Below are 5,303 nucleotides of genomic sequence, written 5' to 3' on the forward strand. Positions count from 1 at the left end.
AAAAAAGGAAAAACATACTGAGGGTTTATCAAGTAGTGAGAACTGGAGAAAAATCAAGCCTTGAGTTATGATATTGAAGGTTTCTATGAGCAAGATATTGAATGATGTAGGAAGCATCAAACTATGATGAAAGTAATGCACAGATGGAAAAATATTTTGTCAACATTCAACCATTTCAAGAAGTAGCACATGATCAAGCATGGATGGTATTAAAAGGAGACAAAGCTGTACTGGGGCATTAGCAAAAAACACGAAGCTTAAGGAATAAACAAAATACCAACTGAGATTTGTCAACACAATAAGGTAGTGCTGGAAGTACACATAGGCTAGATACCAAGAAAGCTGGAAGACAAGCACCTGGTCAACCAACTGAAAGAGCTCTGTGTTTGGGCCGGCCAAGAAATGGATCCCAACAGAATGGGGACGTTCTCAAACAACATTGTTAATATTACACACAATTAAAATTTTGCTGAAGAAAATTCAAAACTGGTTTGCAACAGTACATTGACAGGGAGCTCCCAGAAAGTCAAGAAGGATTCGGAACAAGCCATGACATGATGGACATCACTGCTGTCAGATAGTTCTTGAGTGCGAGCAAAGAATATCGGAAAGATGTTGACTTGTCTTGTATTGACTGTGCAAAGACATCCACTGTGTGAATCACAAGAAATGGGAATAACATGAAACAGAACCGGAGTTCCAGAATACTTGATTGTGCTCATGGAGAACCTGAACATAGACAAAGAGGAGGTCACTTGAACAGAACAAGAGAATGCTGCACAGTTAAAAAGCATAAATGGTATGTATCTTTCACCATACTTATTCAGTCTGTGTGCTGAGCAAATAATCCAAAAACCTGGATTGCAGGAAGAAGAAAGAGGCCTAGGGATTGGTTTATTAACCACCAATAATATGCAGATGACACAACCTTGCTGGCAGAAAGTGAGGAAGACTAGAAGTACTTGCTGACAAAATTTGGGATTACAACTTAATGTAAAACTCAAAAACAAAACAAACAAACAAAAAACCTTCAATGCCCTTGAGTTAATCACAGCTCATAGTGACCTTGAAGGACAAGGTAGAACTGCTCCCGGTAAGTTTCAAAGACTGTAACTTTAGGGAACAGAAAATCTCATTTTTCTGTCAATGTAAAGAAACCAAAAATCCTCTCAACTGGACCTATTGAAGTGGTCCAGGATTTCATTTTACTTGGGTTCAAAACGAACAGTCCTGATACTGCAAATTTTGGATGTACTTCTTACCAGACAGGCATGTTGGCCCTTTTAGCTGTCCATGGCGTTTTCAATATCATTAACAGCATTCTTTTACAAAATCTGAGGAAGGCCTTAATGAAGTTTGTTGTTCGTGGTCAGCCCCAGATCCACATCTATTTGCAAATTAAACCAAGTTAGTCTTTAAGGAACGAGGAGAAGCATCTATGAAGCCCCCAGAGTCCCCGGGCTTGCAGGTTGGATTTAGGCATTGACGAGTCCCACTTCTAGTTCCTCCTGTCATTTGAGCCGAAGATGTCAAAACCCAAATGAGCTTCCTTCTGTGAAACGAAGCCCATGATCCCTGGTTAAAGGACATCAGGGAAGCTAGAGGTGCAGCCAGCGTATCTTCACAGATTCTCACCTTTCAAGGCTCACAGGCCCTGTGCTCAGAAAGGCAAGGGGGCAATAGCGGGTCAGGGATGGAAAACGTGTGTGTTAACTGTGGTGGAGTGGTTCTAACTCCTGACAACCTCATGTAGAACAGGACGGAACCTTGTCCAGTCCTGCGTAACAGTAGTCTGCATGTTCAAGCCCATCCTCTCAGCTAACGTGCTGGTCCACTGCACCCATTTGCCCTCAATGACTTTCGAATCGCCCAAACATCAAGTCTTCCTCCAGCAATTGATCCCTCCTGATGCCGGGCACAAACAAGTCAGTGATCCACAAGGTTGTTTGGTTGTTTGGGGGTGTTTTTTTTTGAGGGGGGGGGGTTCTTTTTTTTAGGGGAGAGTGCGAACGCAGTCCCCCACTACCACAAATTATGCAGTCGAGTTACCCACATTTGGGGAAATCGCAGGCGTCAGCACATCCGGAGTGCAACAGATAAGCCTCGCCCTGGGAAAACCACCTTCGTGATCATGGTATCTCCCCTGCCGGGTAAGTATGATCCACAAGGTTTTAATTATTAATCTTTGGAAGTAGACCACCAGATCTACTTCTTCTTGGTCTGACTGAGTCCGAAAGCTCCACTAACACCTTTCCACCAGGGCTGGCCCTGCTGCTGTTCAAAATACCAGTGGCATGGCTCCCAGAGTCACAGAAGCACACAAGGCACCACAGTAGAGCAAGCTGACAGATGGATAGAAAATAGAAGACAGTGAAGGGTCAGGGCAAGAATTCAGGCTCTGGACTTTGGCTGCCTTGAGCAACATACTTTAATTCTCTGAAGCTGTTTGCTTCTCTGAAAAATAAGGACAATGACCGCAGCTTTTTTATAGAGTTGTCACACAGGAAGTCCTGTGACAGCAAATGTAGCATGGGACTGTGCACACAGCAAGCTCTCTGGAAATGCTAGCTCTTATTGAGTGCCAGCTCCAGTAAATGTTAATGGCTGCCTGGTTCACAGTTTAAAAGGTTGGACTCACACTTAACAACCTGATAGATTAGTGATGTCTGACTTGGCATGGAAACGGAGAATAGTCCCACAGAAAACAGGTGGGCTTCACCTCTTTCTTCCCAGGAAGCTCCACGTGGGAGGTAATCTTCCATGTATTCGTCCTTCTTGCTAAGCGGTGGCGGGAAGTGGGTGGAGACTAAAAGAAAACAAAACATGGTTTCAGAATCTCCCTTTTTGGGAGCCAGATGATGACTTGCGCTGCATAGACTCTTATCAATTGGTAAATTATTTCTTTGAAACTGATCAGGCTGATATTCAAAGATGAAGCAGAGTTCAGGGAGGGTGAGGGGTGAATGCCCTAACTTCTGCAACAATTCCTGAGCAGACCTCTCTCGCTCTCTGATCAGGAAAAAAAAAAATGTGTATCAGAGTAAAATTGTGCTCTGTATCTTCAGAAACCAATTGTCAGGCTTTTCTGCTGAGGCACTTCTGGGTAGATGTGAACCTCCACATTTTCAATCAGCAGCTAAGCAAGCACTCTAACCATTTGCCAACCCAGAGATTCCTGAAGCTTCGTAGGAGATTCTATGGTGTTTTAAAGGTCGAGGACCACTGCTTGAGAACTCCTACCCAGTCGTCTTCATAGAAGTGTCTCAAAGGGAGTAATGTGATAGCAAATCTAGCATAGGGTCTGGCACATAGTAAGTACTCAGGAAATTCCAGCTCTTACCAACTTCAGGTGCCAGCCCTAGAATGTTAATGGCCGTCTGGATCACCATTTAAGAGGTCACACTTGGGCTTAGCATCCTGAGAGATTAGTAATGTCTGACCTGGCTTGGAAGAGGCAAGTGCTTCTCCTGAAGCCACATTGCCACAGAAGACAGGTTAGATTCATCTCTTTCTTCCAAGGCAGCCTCCTAGGGGAAGTACTTAGAAAATGTGTAGCTGGAGGTGGAGAATTGGGCCTAGGCTGTTCTGTAGGCATCTTAGAGGCCAGAGATTACCTAGGGAAAGAAGGTTGAGAGAAAGGAGAAGAGAAGGGGGTGGTGGGGAGCAAAAAGAAGGAGCAGCATAACATCAAGAAAGAAACTATCAGAAGCTGAAAGGCCTGCCAACATTCATTGTTAAATTGGACTCTGGAAAAGTTCATGTGTTATGACTTGTTCTAAGCAGACTGTGTTAGACAGGGTTCTCTAGAGAAACAAAACCAGAATGCTAATAAATTTTTATATATTTATACAGATAGATAGATCTATAACATAAGAAATAAACAGTTAATTAAATTATAAAGCAGTACAAATGGCTCAGTGCAACTCACTCCCGTGAGTCACTGGCAGTCCTTCAAGTCTTGAGGGCCACCGGGTATTCCTCTGTAGAGCAATTCAGGCTATCTGGACACAGGCAGCAAACAGCAAGATAGGTCAACAACAGTAAGCCAGATGACAGAGTCCAATAGTCCCCAGCTCAAGAGATGTAAATTCCAGTGATGTGACAAATTACAGTGACACAGTCCACAGGTTAGGTGTCCTACAGGTAGTGTAGCTTACAAATTGAGGCAAAGAACAAGCAAGGCAGCGCACACTGGTCCGATCATCAAAGAGCAGGAGACAAGAAAGGCAAGGCTCGCTGAGCCATTTATCTCTCCGCCCTTCAATTAATCCTACATGTGTTTATCAGCCAGGTTGGCACAATATGTTACCTCACAAACCCAGTCAGCTAGGTACCAGACCATCACTGTCCTAGCCTGAAAGCTGTAACTTAAATCTATGGCCCCCCTCTGTGGTAGGAATCCTGACCATTGATCCATTGTGCAACAGTGATGGCATATCAACTTGGCAAATACCTGCCAAGTATTTACAGTCTGTTTTTTCCATAGGGATAAACAGAGGTTCAGACAGGTGATGTGACTTGCCTAACATCATCTGGCTCCTTCCTGGTTGAGCTGGGATTCCCGACTCCAAAACCAGTCCCCTTCCCAGAACACCAGAAAGGAGCATGGTGAGGAAAATCAGTCCTGTCTTGGAATTTAGATGATGACCTGGGTCGAGCACATTTTTATGAATAATAAAAAGCATAAGGCAGACACATCAGTACGTGCATAAAAGAGGACATCAGAGGCAACTGAGTCCCTGGGAAATCTTGGGATAGAAAAATAAACAGAGTCTCTGGGTCTCCAGAGTCCTGTCACTTGGCTGGGGGTGGGGGGTGGCACGAGCGGGGTATGAAGTTGGGTCTCTGAAGTACCAGGCTACAGGCACCTGTAGAAATGAAGACTCGCTGATGTAACATTCAACTCCCAGGAGGAAACAAAAATGCAGAGGACAAGTTCCAGGGTCACAAGGTAAACCTCAGCTCCAAGAGGAGAGATGGTTCAGAGGTAGAATTTTCACCTTCCATTCAGCAGCCCTGAGTTGGATCCCAGACCATGCCCTTCAAGCACAACCATGGGATACCCATGGGATAGAAGGGGCTTGTGTGCTGCTATGATGTTAAATAGATTTCAGGTAGAGCTTCTAGAGTAGGAAATAAGGCCTGGAAAATCAAGCCTACTTCTGAGAAATCAGCCAATGGGATCTGTATGGAGCATGACCATTTGATCTGCAACAACTAATCACAGGGAGAAAGCAAGTTCTGGTACATTTCATTCAGCTGTGCCCAGGGTCTCCAGAAGTCTAGGGGGGACTTGAGGGGTG

The 5,303-nt window shown here is 44.4% G+C and overlaps 1 non-coding gene across 1 annotated transcript; it reads right to left on the minus strand.

Annotated features, from left to right (window-relative positions):
- Window positions 1–1,994: 1,994 nt before the first annotated feature.
- Window positions 1,995–2,158, minus strand: LOC115868667. Its single transcript, XR_004045732.1, has one exon. It is a non-coding gene; the product is annotated as a U1 spliceosomal RNA (small nuclear RNA).
- Window positions 2,159–5,303: the final 3,145 nt, after the last annotated feature.

Source organism: Echinops telfairi, unplaced genomic scaffold (assembly GCF_000313985.2).
Source record: "Echinops telfairi isolate 266 unplaced genomic scaffold, ASM31398v2 ScPeMD7_17;HRSCAF=63, whole genome shotgun sequence".
NCBI classification, from domain to species: Eukaryota; Metazoa; Chordata; class Mammalia; order Afrosoricida; family Tenrecidae; genus Echinops; species Echinops telfairi.